Consider the following 14,752-nt stretch of genomic DNA (forward strand, 5'->3'; position numbering starts at 1 on the left):
TAATTGTTCATTTTCATTTACGGGGTTTTGGTTTTACGTGCCCCGCCCCACCCCCTTGTAATTTTCTAATTATTAAAAAAAGTAAATCATATTTACATTATCAATATACAACACATTATCAATACACATAGATAAAAACACTAGTTTAGCAACCTACTACAGTACTAGTTAATTACTCGTCCATATAAAATATCATAATTCTATTATAAATGTATAATTTTAGAGATGTTACATTGTAAATAGGTTTATTATAAGTTAGTTTAGTCTATGTAAAAGTTTCATTCAAAAATATCATTTTATAAATGCAATTAATTTGATTTCTTTATTTTTAACCGAAATTTCCACCGAAATCGAAACTTTCTCCGAAATTTCCTTAAATTTGAAGTATCGAAATCGAAACCAAAACTGAAATTTGAAATTTCCTCTGTCTTCAAAGAGAATTATAAGAACAGAAGAATCAGAAAAATGCAAACTTGCCTGCGTAGCAGACCCCATCTCCTTTCATCTCACTGAAAACAATCACGTACTGATATTACAGAGCAATGAGACATCATCAGCTTGATAGTGGCAATTTAATGGATTCTATAACCAATAGCCAAAATTTGTGGTTGTATTTGATAATGGGAAGAATTAATGAAACATTTGCTTAATCCTTCAGAGAAAAATGAAAACGTTTTGCTTGGACAGGACAGAAAACAAAGAAAGCTTACAAATTTTGCTTAGTGGTGGTGTGGCTCGATTTTTACCAGAGGTTGAAGAACGAGAAGCGCAGAGCTGAGAGCTCCGGCGATAGGGTCGTCCGATGGTATTCCGGCCTCGGTGGTTTAGCAAAATCCTGGGTTTTGAAGCTTGGATTAGTCTGAGCACATTGATGGTGGCAATGTGTTGAAAAGATGGCCAGAGATCGAAGAGGGTTAAGGAATAGCGATGGCGTAGCTTTAGGGGTCGTGTGCGGTAGTTCGGCGATCTTGATGGAGGGCGGGGTGGGTGGATTTTCTTCTCCATCGCCTAGGCTATCTTTTGGTAGTGGTGGTGCCAAAAGTCGACGGCTGGAAGTCGAGCTTTCCGGCGTGAAAGAGAGATGGTGAGAGGAAGAAGGGGGAGCCGGGGAGAGAGATCTATAAAGAGAGGGGCATGTGTTGTGCATATATGCCAAAGAATCGCAAAAAATTTTATGCCTATAATTGTACACAGAATGCCTCATCATCAGGAAGATAGTAGTCTGAAAATTCAACAACGAATTGAACACCTTCAAAATTTGCACTAGGAAAAGAAACGGCATGCTTGATCCATATTAAGCTTTACAACAAAGTCTCAAGTATCCAACACTTATAGTAACCAACCATTTACTTGAATCAAAACCTCTCACTATGAGGCCAAAATGTTAGAATCATTATGGACTTGTCACACATTAACATAAAGTGAATTGATAATTAGCTTAATGTCAAAACTAGTTCAACATGGACACAAACTATAAACCAATAATTGTAGCTTAATGAAAGAGTGTATCAATTCATTAAGGTTAATAATCCAATTCTTAGTCTGCAAGAAAGACTACAAGAAGCGTTACATTAATGATCTAACTAGAAAACCTAATCCGATATGGACTGCTTTAATGGGAAGCTTCTTGAGGTTTAAGTCTCCTATATATATGGATGAATTGGTCCCTGTTGCCACCACGATTATTTCATTAGTTCTGTCCATTGAGAAGCAAGTTGGTAAGCAACAGAAGACTATATTCTAGTGATCGAGTTTAGCAGCTGCAGAAGATGGAATCCATGCTAGTGATTGTTGAAGGTAAGCCTTGATCCTTTTGTGATTGTTGTCGAGTTAATGTGTATATGATTGTGAGCATGAATATATGGTTTACAATTTGTTATCAGAGCATATCAGAGCATGGCTCACAAATATGAATTTAGTTTTACTTGACATAAAATCGTTTTAAGGTTTTGCAAAACAAACAAAAAATAAAAATAAAAATTTGCTTTACAGGTTAACAGGCCTATTAACAAGCTCTAGGCCCAGTTACAGCAAACGTATGCTCCTGGCCCAGACTCGACCAAAACCTCAAGAACAGGTGACCGTTGTATCACAACGGTTAGTTTTGATCAAGACGAAGGTCTGGGACTGGATTCAGAAACGTGCAAGATATTTTCATCTCGAGAGGGGATTCAAAACCCTGATTTATGTGAATCAAGAACCCAATAGAGTCGATTGTTGCGTCTGGATATCAAGTTCATGCTTCCGCTGAGAATTCTAGAAGTAAATTGAGGAAAAAGCAAAATTAGGTTTTTATGTGAAATTGATTTCGATTCAAACCATAATTATTAAGCTTTTGATTGTGCTAAAGAACCCTAGTTACATTCCCGGGGTGTGTTAGGCTACAGTAGATGGTGACCGGATGAAACTTACAATTTCTTGATTGTTTTGTGGTTTCTTGGAATCGAAACAACTTTGGTTGTGCTTGAATTTGCTTGATAAATTGATAGCTTATATGGTATTGCATCTATGATCATGTGACAATGTCTGAAGAATAAGAATCTCCCAAAAGTTTTATGCATCGTTGAAATTGACAGATGAAAGAGCTTAATTTTCTTATAAAGACAATCATCTAGGTAGAATGTAAAGTTAAAAGCTCATGAGTTTTGTGGTTTTCTGTTGGCATAAGTGAACATGGTGCATAAAGCATCCTTCATTGATGTTGGCAGAAAACATATGGTACAACAAAACTGAAATTGTGTCTTGTGTTTTAAGACTATGCTTTTGTTTATCTTCCAAGGAAGTGGTCAAGTATGGTCTTAGAATGCAAGACAGCAGTATGCATGCTTAATGAAAATATATTTGGATACTTGGAAATTTTTCTTCTGTCTAAAGATGTGGATGAATCTCCTTGGATAACATATTTTGATTAAGCATGGCATATTGATAAAGAACTACAGGATATTAGACTCCTGCTCAAAAGTGATGCTTAATATTGTTTTATGTGTGGACTGACATGAATGCAAGTATAGATTGCTTAGGTTTTTTGTATGATCTTGTACTGGATTGTTCTTGTTTTAATAGCTTAAACCTTAATAAAACACAGAAAACTTAAAAGTTATTTTCTTTACAAATTGAGAACTCACTTGAATTTTATTTTTTGCTCCTTAGGTAACTCCTACATGAATTTGAATAGTGTCTTGATGCTAACTAGAACCAACTATAGAGCTTGGCTAGACTCTTTAGAAAACTACATGGGAATGCATGAAAATATAGACTATTGCTTTACTGAGGATAAGCCTTCAAAGTTAAATGATAAGAGCACCAAGAAAGAAACTGATCTTTACAAGAAGTGGCATAGATCCAATAGAATGGCTAAGAACCTCATCCGTACCTCTATGTCTAAGACTGTCAGGGGAAGCATAGAAGAGCTTGAGCTAGCATCAGATTTTTTGGAACTCATAGCTGCTAGGTTTAAGGAAAGTGAAAAAGCATAAGCAGCTAGGTTAACCAAGGAGTTTCATGACTTAAAGTACACGGGTTCAGGGGGAGTTAGAGAGCATATTATGAAGATGATCAACATAAATAGCAGACTCAGGGAGCTCTTGATGGGGGTTAGGGATGAGCAGGTAGTGCATTATGTATTACATTTCTTGCCTAACAATTTTAGCCACCTTAGAACCAGTTATAATACTCAAAAGGGAAACTGGATTCTAGATGAGCATTATCCATTTGTGTTGATAAGGAAGACAGAATCAATAAAGAAAAAGAACCTGTCACAGCCATCAATCTCATAGATAAGCTTAAGAAGAAAAAGACCCAAAACAAGCTCAAGCCTACCAAAGCCATAACTAGGAGTTCAACAGCTGCAGTGGCCAAGGAAAACAAGCCATTTAGGTTCAAGTGCTACTTTTACAAAAGAGTAGGACACATGAAAAAGGACTGCACTGGCTACAAGAACTGGTTAGCCAAAAAAGGTAAGATTTTTTCTAATAGAGTTTTTTCTTTAGAAATTAATCTTATAAATGTTGAACCACAGTCTTGGTGGATAGATTCAGGCTCACCTATTCATATTACTAATTCTTTGCAGGGATTCATAAGGAGGAGAATCCCAAAAAGTGATGAAGTGAACCTGTGTGTGGGAAATGGCATGAGAGTGGCAATCAAGGCTATTGGCACCTTAAAGCTCGATCTAGGATTAGGAAAATTGTTAGTTTTGGACAATATTTTTTATGTACCTTCCATGAGAAGGAATTTGGTTTCAGTTTCTCTTTTAGTCAAATCCGGTTGTAGACTTGTTATTGATAGTAATGGAATTCTTATTTCTAAAAATTCTGTTCAAATTGGTTCTAGTATTATTATGAATGATTATTTACAGTTAAATTGTTCAATGGCTCAACAATAAATTTTACTTGTTGAAGATAACACAAACAATACTAGCACTTTAACAGGTGTTAAAAGAACCAAACTAAATGAAAATTCTGCATTTTTATGACATAGAAGACTTGGCCATGTGTCTAAAGAGAGACTTAAAATCTTGGTGAAAAATAAAATCCTAAACGAACTTTATTTTTCTGATCTAACAGACTATGTGGAATGCTTTAAGGGAAAAATAACCAATACAAGAAAGAAGACTGCATATAGAAGCCAAAATTTACTAGAACTTATACACACTAATATATGTGGTCCATTTAGGCATCAAACTATATGTGGGAATGTGTATTTCATCACATTCATTGATGATTTTTCTAATACAGTTATATTTATCTACTTTCAGAAAAGGCACAAGCATTGAAAGCTTTTCAAATCTTTAAGTCTGAGGTAGAAAATCGACTAGAAAAGAAAATCAAAACAGTGAGATCAGATAGAGGTGGTGAGTTCTATGGCAAGTATACAGAATCCGGCCAACAAAAGGGTCCATTTGCTTTGTTTTTGCAAGACAATGGAATTAAAGCTCAATACACAACACCCTATAATCCACAACAGAATGGTGTTGTAGAGAGAAAGAATAGGACACTTTTGAACATGGTTAGATGCATGATGTGTACAACTAGTTTGCCTAAATTTCTCTGGGGTGAGCCTTTATAAAACTGTAAATTATATTTGCAATAGGAGACCTAGTAAAGCCATAGAAAAGACTACTTTTGAGCTTTGGAGTGGCAGGAAACCTAGTCTCATCACTGCCATGTTTGGTGATACCATGCAGAAGCTAGGATTTATAATCCAAGCTTGAATAAACTTGACCCCAAAACTGTTAGTTGCTATTTTATAGGTTATCCAGATAAATCTAAAGGATATAAATTATATTCTGCTCATCATTCACCTAGAATTTTTGAAACACATCAAGTAAAGTTTCTAAGTGAAAAAGTTCACAATACAAACTTTGAGGATTTAACCTCAGATTTTGAGGAAATTGTGTCAGATGAGAATATAAGTGTAGCATTGCCATTAGAACAAGAACCATTAACAATAGAAACTGTTACAGAAAATGAAGATGCACAAGATCAAGTACCTGATCAGGAAATGCATCTTGATGATCATCAAGCTCAACCAGAAATTTTAACTGAACCAATCCTTGATGCAGAACCTCAAAATCCTCTAATAGCTCAACCTAATCCTGAAAATCCTCAGCCTAGAACATCACAAAGAGCAAGAAAACCAACTTATGAGGGGGAAGAGAGTGACTACATTGTCTATCTGCAAGAAGCAAAAATTGAAATGGACTGTGCAAAGGACAATGATCCAACTACATTTAATCAGGCCATTGAAAGTAGTGAATCTCATCAATGGCAGCTAGCAATGGAAGCAGAAATTGATTCCATGAGCCAAAATGCAGTTTGGGAATTAGTTAAACCTGACCCCAAACAGAAGCCTATAGGTTGTAAATGGGTTTTCAAAACCAAAAGAGATGCAAATGACAATGTAGAGAGACATAAAGCAAGGTCAGTTGCCAAAGGTTTTACACAAAAGGAGGGCATTGGCTTTACTGAGAATTTTTCTCCATTTTCTACAAAAGACTCGTTGAGGATAATCATGGCTTTAGTTGCTCATTTTGATATGGAGCTACACCAGATGGATGTTAAAATAACCATTTTGAATGGTGAACTAGATGAAGTGATTTACATGAGGCAGCCAGAAGGTTTTGTACAATCTGGAAGTGAAAACTTAGTGTGCAAGTTAAGAAAATCAATTTATGGTCTAAAACAAGCTTCTAGACAGTGGTACAAGAAATTTGATTATGTGATTTCTACCTTTGGATTTACAGAAAATCTTGTGGATGAATGTGTTTATTTGATGACAGTTGGGAACAATTTTATTTTCCTAGTTCTCTATGTGGATTATATACTTTTGGCTAGCAGTAACCTAAAACTGCTTAAAGATACCAAGAGTTTTTTGTCAAAGAATTTTGACATGAAAGACTTAGGAGAAGTATCCTATATACTAGGTATTGAGATTAAAAGAGATAGGGCACATAGACTACTTGGTTTGTCTCAACAGAATTATGTTACCAAAATTTTAAAGAGATTTGGTATGAAGAAGTGTGCAGCTGGAGAAATTCTCATGTCCAAAGGAGATAAACTAACCAAGAAGCAAAGTCCCAAAAGTGATGTTGAGAAAGAGAATATGGAGTCAAAACCTTATGCCAGACTTGTAGGAAGTCTCATGTATGCACAAGTCTGCACTAGGCCAGACTTGTCTTTTGCAGTAGGGATTTTATCAAGATTTCAATCCAATCCAGGCCATGAGCATTGGGTAGCTAGGAAGAAAGTGTTGAGGTACTTGCAGAGAACCAAGAATTACATTCTAGTGTATAGGCAAGTGGAGGATCTGAAACTTGTTGGATTTTCAAACTCTGAATTTGCACGGAATTATCCAGACTCTAAGAAGTCAACTTGTGGATATGTATTCATGCTTGCAGGAGGTGTGGTTGCTTGGAAAACCATGAAGCAAACTCTGGTTTCAACCTCCACTATGCAAGCTGAATTCATTGTAGTGTATGAGACTGTGTGTGAAGGACTTTGGATCAGGAATTTTTCACTAGGCCAATAACCTCAACATACAACACTTTTTACACAACGAAAAAAAAAAATGTGTTGTGTGATGAAGAAAAGTGAATCACACAACACGTTTACAAAACTTGCGTTGTATAAGGTGGTTAAAATTCTGAACTTTTTAGCTAGTAGATCATTGCACAACAGTTATAAGAATAGTTCGTTGTGTGAATGAAAAAAAAAATAGCGGCAGATTTCCCTCTTAGCCTAACTCAAATTTGGCTCTAAATTGGTGCTCCAAAGGACAACAGAATAGTTATATATGTTGTATGAGTGTAGCTTGCAAAATGTCATACAACAGTTTCTGTTTTTGTGTTGTCTGATCAAGGAAGATATATTTGGGCTACTAGCTAGATACAACGGTTTCACTATTTCCGTTGTATGATTGAAAAACTGAGCACCAAATTTTGAGGAAGCTTGCTTGAATGTCTTCTACTAGATACACCTACTGCAAGCTGTAGAAATTGTACAACAGATTTAAGCTTTTCTGTTGTGTGAACTTAGAACTAGGCGGCAACATTTTGAGCCAAATTGCTGTAGGCGCCTTGTTTCCCTCCATGTTTCCACATTTTGATTTTTTGTCGTGCACTCCTACGACAGTGTTCTACGATTCTGTTGTGGGATCAACTTGAGAATTCAATAAAGTTTAATGCGTACCCTAGACCTAGCCATATCTTGTGCGAAAGGGAAAAATAGAAAACAAAACCTCTCGAACCTCTCGACCTTTTCTCACTCCTTCTCCGCCTTTCTTCCCCGATATACTGACCCAAAACCTCTGGACCCCTCTCACTCCTCCTCCGCATTTCTTCCTCGATATACCGACCCAAATCCCCATATCTTCTCCTCTTTCCTCTCAAATCCCCAAATCTCTTCTCACCATCCCCATCCTCTCTCTCAAACCTTAAAGTGGCCGACAAAGGTTTGTTTACGGAAATTGAAAGATTCTGTGTTCTGGTACAAAGGGTTCTGGGTTTGTTATTAGGTTTGTCATTGGGTTTCTCAGAAATTAGGGGTTGGGGGTTGTCTCATCCTCTCTGCATCTGCTTAGATTGGGGGTTGGGAGTTGTCTCGACTTGAGATTTATAATCCAAACAAGCTATTGAAGGAAGGAAAGCTCTGGGCTCTCTCCGACGCCACAATCGAAACCCTAAGAAGCCGAGGATGGTGCTTCGGAGGCGACTTCGAGAAACTCTAAGCGATGATCCTGATCCACTGGGCATTCGCCGATGAAACCAGCACGGTGGTGAAGTCAATGAAATCGGAGCTCCTCAACATGGATCTCAAATCCGTCGGAGCCAAGTCGTTACCCAACCCGGCCACTCTTCGCAAGTCATCTCATCTTCTCGGTCCCAAAGTCCTTCAGGCAAATACACCTTCATCTGAATTTTTTTGGGTGATTGGTTTGTTTTGGGGTGCTCATGATTAGTTTGTTTTGATTTTGTAGGTTCTATGCCTCAGACACCCTCTACTCCGCGCCGCCTTCAATCTCTAACTCTCTGAACGTAAGTCCCAACTTTTAAGTTTGAATTGGTATTTTAGTTAGTGGGTAGTTGGGTACTGAATCTATTTTGAATTGGGTTGAAATTTGAAGAGAAGAATTTGTTCTTCAGTCCTTCACTTCTTCGTATCTGTTTGAAACTTTGAATTGGTTCTTCGTCTTCACTAATTGGTTCTTAAACTAAAATGTTTGCACTACAGGCATGTTGTTCTTCCTCCAGAAGTGTCCAAACTACTTCCAATTTTCCAAAGAATCGGCTTCTTTCTTTTTGAGGTAGTTTTTTTTTATTGGATTTGTGTTGGCCTTTTGGAGATATGTATTAGCCATATAAGGTCTCAAAGATTAGGGAATGATTATTGTTAAACTTCAAAGAGATTGTATCCAGTTCCTTTTGTAACTCGGTATATGTATTTGACTGCTGCATTAGTTTTTCAGGTCTAATGTTTGATTCGATATTTGGTTGTTGTCCTTCTCCTTCGGTGCCAAATGTTTTTTCTTTTTTCTTTTCTAGATTGGGTTTATTGATTTAGTATCATTTTGGATATTTAACTGGGTGAATGCATCAATTTAGTGTTTGCGGCACTGCATCTAGTGGTGGACTGGTGGTTAACTTGCTTTTTTCTTTTTAGCTTGTTGTGTGTTTGGTTTATATTGAAATTGAAAGAGGAATAAGATAGTGACATTATGTATCACGTACCATGTTCTTGAAGCAGAAATAGTAATTAATTTTTGAGTGCAATGTGTTGATGACTTAATGTTGGAATCCTAGTCCCTGAAATATAGTTATAATTTCATAACCCAGATTTTTGTGCTAGCTCTGTTAATGCTCTGCTATTTCCATTCTATTCAATTAATCATTTATTCATGTTGCATTGAGTGCTTTCTGTTAATGAATTATGATCATGGCATTCTGTTTGTAGGTGAATTGAGTGTAATAGATTCTTCGTATGCATACACATGTGTTATCTGTCATGATGCTTAGAAATTACTTCTCAAAATGCTAGAGCCTCTTCTGGAAGAAGTTTTACCACTCAGATTAGTCAACAAACTATTTATAACACATTTCTGCTGCATAATAGATAATTATATACCAAACTTTGTATCAATCCAACTTATTTATAAATTTTTTATTAATTTAACTATCAATGGTAAATCAAAAACCAAAGGAATTTATACATTGTAAAAGTGCATACTATAATTAAAAGAAGGCTACAATAAAATCATAAACTTTATTTCCTTCTTTGTTCTGTTTTCTCATTTATAAGAAATAGACAAATCTGGTTCTGTATAGCTGTAGGTTTTCCTACAATGTTTCAAAATAAATAGGTTCTGGAGTTTAACATTCTTATGTTAGCATCCTAATCTCAGATTCCTTAAAGCAGAAAAAGGTCAATACCAATAACCAAAAAAAAAAAAGGTAAAGTGAAGAAAGTAAATCATGCCAGCATTCAGTTACCCCTGTTTCACTTGCCAGGAATAGTGTACCTTCATTCTTACATTTCATATGTTACTGATTAAATTTGATTGTTTGCTGACATTCTCTGTCATCTGCTTTCAGATTGGAGAAGCTTCTCTGGATCGTAAATCACTATCATCATTCTGAACTGGAAATGATATACTATATTGGTAAATACACGTATCCCTACTTTACATTATTGATCTTATAAATGTTGCAAATTTTTTGTCTTCGATTTTGTTTGAAACTGATTAGTTTTAGTTGAATTGGGTATGTTCTGTCATTCTCAAATACTTGGTTGTAATAATGGGTTTCTGATTCTTAAGTATCTTTTCAGTTTATTTTGGTAAAGAAAATTAGAAAAAAAAGGATTCTATTGGAGAACAAAATTTCCCTACTGCTTTTCCATTGGGGTTTGTCAATCAAGTAAATCAAGATGGTATGTTTCTGTTGTTTAGATTCTCGATTTCCATTTAATGTTTAAGTGACCTTAGTGGGAACAATTACAATAATTGATTTGAGTTCTATACATGTATTCATACATGTTAACAAAACATGAGAAAGTATTCTGAATTCAAGTTCCATTATAGTGGCAAACAAAATACTTAGATCAGGTAATTCTTCTAATTCTTGCTCTGTATGCATTTGAATCTGGGTATTGTTTGTGTTTTCTATTAGTAAGTAATTCACTCCCTGCTTCTTTAATTTCTTCATTTGGCATAAACTGTGCTCCTCTTTTTCAGCTGAAATCTATTTTATGTATGAAATTTGATGAATTTGACTATGAAGGTTTTTTTTGTTTGGTGGCCGCTTCTATTATAAATTTAGTTCAACACAGATTCTACATTTGACTATATTCTAACAAAATATATACATATCACAGGAAGAGATTGTCTATTGCAGCGCTTCAATCCGCAAATTTCCAACACATAATGGTTGGTGGTATAAAGGATGGGCAAGCTGTTTCCGACAACTAAAAGTAAAGGAAAATAGCGGTGAACTCATTTGTGTACACCATGGCATACAGACACCTCATCCCTGGTAAAATAATTAAACTCTTTTATCATCTCCCACTATTTTTTTAATTTTGAAGTTCATTGAACTTTGCAGCAATCAACTCATGAGTTCCTTGCTATGTTTTGTATATAAATTCAAATATAATTAGATCATGTTAATTCACCAGAATTCATTGCTATATTTTCTGATTCCTTCTGTTTTTTCCTCTGTATTTTTTCTTGTATGTAAACATTTCATATCTGAATCAACTAAAACTGTTCCTCAAGAAATTAATACCACAAGAAGGTAGCCAACCTAATTAGTTTTAAATTTTGTTTTTAGTTATGAAATTTAAGGAGTTACACTAATTTTACTAAAAATCTGAACACTGTATCTCTCTGTTGAATTATTGGATGTGATTTGGATTTACATTTTGGCTGTTCATTGGTTTTGCTAAGACTTTGTGATTGTGTTATATTAACCAAAAAAGTTTCGCACTTTTGTGTGAGCTGAGATTGAATAATGAGTTTGTATTCTTTGAAGGCATGAGGTAAACAATACACCTCTGATTTGAAGGGTTTAAGTGATTAAAAATCTGATCATTTTCAGGGATAGGTTTTCAAAATTGAAATGACATGTGACATTCTTGCTGAACTTTTTCAGTTCTGTTCATGCTTATGATATTGATGATACTCTTTATGAGTTTTATTTACAATGATTTCAAGAAACTTTTGTTCTTGGTGAGTTCATTGCTTCTATTAAGCTTTGTGACTTAATTTCTATGCAGTATTCCCTTTTGTGGTTTTCAACTAAATATCTTATAAGTTATACCTTACTGTTATACTATTAGTATTTCTTAATTTTGTAACAATGAATGATATTAAAAATCTATTATACTATGCATTGCAGTTAGTTTTTCTTTTCCACTCTAACTTATTCTCAAAACAATCATAACAAAATAAATATTAAAAAAAATAATAAATAACTTTTCTGCTTTACATGTAGTTACAGAGTCCACATGACCATTGAGGATGCTGATAATCAAGCAACAATTATGCTGATCGGAAAACAAGCAGAACAATTCTTTGGAAGCAGTGCAGCTGCAGCTGCAACTACAGCAACTATTCTTTTTGTACAAGTGCAATCAACCAATTAGTTGGAGAGTATGTTGTACAGCTCCAACTGGAGCAACGACTTTTTTTCAACAGACTCCAGTAACAACTTTTGCTAACCAACTCCAACATCTTCCGCAGCTGCAACCCAAACAATCACCTTTTCAACAATTGGAGCACTTACTATATTGAACAACCTGAAGCAGCAGCTTTTGTTTGATTAACTTATATATAACATTTTTGTATAGCTAGCAAGATTGTTCCAGTTCCAATTCAATGCACTTGAACTAAAATGTAAAGTATGTAAAAACTGTTTCACAATTTCAGTAATATATAATAATTTCCTTTTTGTATTTCATTAGTCTAATTTGTTGATAAGAACAAATTCTACAGCAAATTCGCCGCAGCAAAGCGCGGGTAGCTTTTCTAGTATAGTAAACTTCACACAATTAGTCACTGTTCATTAGGTAAAATGGAGCATTATTAACAATGCACAAAATCCAGAAAAGATGATTATCACACAACATAATTTCTTATGTTAATAATGTTGTCTGAAGTAACAATTTGGATGTTCACACAATGAATCTTTATATAACATGCAACGGTTCTAACAAACATACGTTGTCTGATTTACAATCACACAACTGTAATAACTAGAATACGTTATCTAAAACTAACACACAACAATAAAATTTCCAAAAGTGAAGTGTGAGGATAATTCATACAACAGATAAAATAAAATGCAGTTGTCTGATTTTCTTTCATACAACGGCTCGGAAACAACTTTCGTTGTGTGAATGATGCCAATGACATGTGCAGCATGACTGCGCGGCAACTGTGGCTGCCATCTGCCGAGAGAAGGCACAACGGTTTTAACAAAATAAGTGTTGACTGTTTGTGATTCACACAACGGGTTTCCACCGTTGTGTGATTTTTAATCACACAACGCTCCAATACACAACGGAAATCGTCCAAATCACACAACGAATTTGGTCCGTTGTCTGTTCACTTTTTTGGCCTAGTGTTTTGATGCAGACTAAAGTATTCAGTCACATTGTGGCTGGAACACTTGTGATTTATTGTGATAATGAAGCAGCTGTTTTCTTTAGCAAGAACAGTAAAAGATCAAATAATTCCAAGCATATTGACCTAAAGTATTACAGTGTTAGAGAAAAGATAAAGCATGGTGAGATAGCTGTATTGAGTATTGACACAAATTCACAGCTTGCAGATCCTTTCACCAAGGCATTGTCAGTGGCTACATTCTAGAAGCATACAACAAGCATTAGAGTTTTAGCTAATCTAGATGCTTAGATTCAGTAAAGAGTTAGTCCAGTTGGAGCAATTTAAAATTTTAAAGTTCCTTAGTTCTTGTATCTTTTCAGTTGTGATTTTCCAGTTTATTTATCACAACTTGTTTGTAATGACATTTTATTATTATCAATAAATTTTTGAGGTATTTCCAGTTATGGTTTTGCTGCAGCTTCATTGTTTTATTTTGGAAATCATCATCTTGTTTTTGAATATCATACTTGCTATCAGATGACTTAAATCATGTATAGCATGATGTTAAGGTTCAAGCAATAATTTTAAGCCATCAGTGTTCAGTAAATTTGCTTGAGTTTCTGGTTTAAGAAACATAAAGTAGGACCTGGTATATGCCTTCTTGTTGATACACATTAGCATATATCGTATCATTTCTGGTTTGACATATGTGGATTGCAGGAGCTTGTGTTTGTGGTATTGAAACTCTACATTTTTGTTAAAATGTATACTGTTTCTTGCTCTGCATAAGTCACTATGATCTGACCATATTGGAATGGATTTCTGGTTTGATTTTGTTGTCTGGCGCGCACTACAGTAAGTTGAGTAAATTCTAACATTTTCTGGTGCAAATTATGAAGCTTAATATGTGTCAGTCCAAGGTGGAGATTGTTAGAATCATTATGGACTTGTCACACATTAACATAAAGTGAATTGATAATTAGCTTAATATCAAAACTAGTTCAACATGGACACAAACTATAAACCAACAATTGTAGCTTAATGAAAGAGTGTATCAATTCATTAAAGTTAATAATCCAATTCTTAGACTGCAAGAAAGACTATAACAAGTGTTACATTAAGGATCTCACTAGAAAACCTAATCTGATATGGACTGCTTTAATGGGAGGCTTCTTAAGGTTTAAGTCTCCTATATAGATGGATGGATTGGTCCATGTTGCCACCATGATTATTACATTAGTTTTGTCCATTGAGAAGCAAGTTGGTAAGCAACAGAAGGCTATATTCTAGTGATCGAGTTTAGCAGCTGCAGAAGATGGAATCCATGCTAGTGATTGCTGAAGGTAAGCCTTGATCCTTTTGTGATTGTTGTCGAGTTAATGTGCATATGATTGTGAGCATGAATATATGGTTTTACACAAAACATTGTTGTGCATTCGTTCATATATAAGGCCAAAACATTGCTGTGCATTCGTTCATATATACACTGGTATATACATCCACACACACACACACACACGCACACACACACTAATTGAAAAACAAACACCAGCTAAGATGAAGATCGATCACTTATTGGTAACGTAGGCTAAGAAAACTCCACCCAAATCCCCACCAACCTTTTAGCCTAAGACAAATATATGAATTCCATTAG

This window comes from Rosa chinensis, chromosome 5 (assembly GCF_002994745.2).
Source record: "Rosa chinensis cultivar Old Blush chromosome 5, RchiOBHm-V2, whole genome shotgun sequence".
NCBI lineage: Eukaryota > Viridiplantae > Streptophyta > Magnoliopsida > Rosales > Rosaceae > Rosa > Rosa chinensis.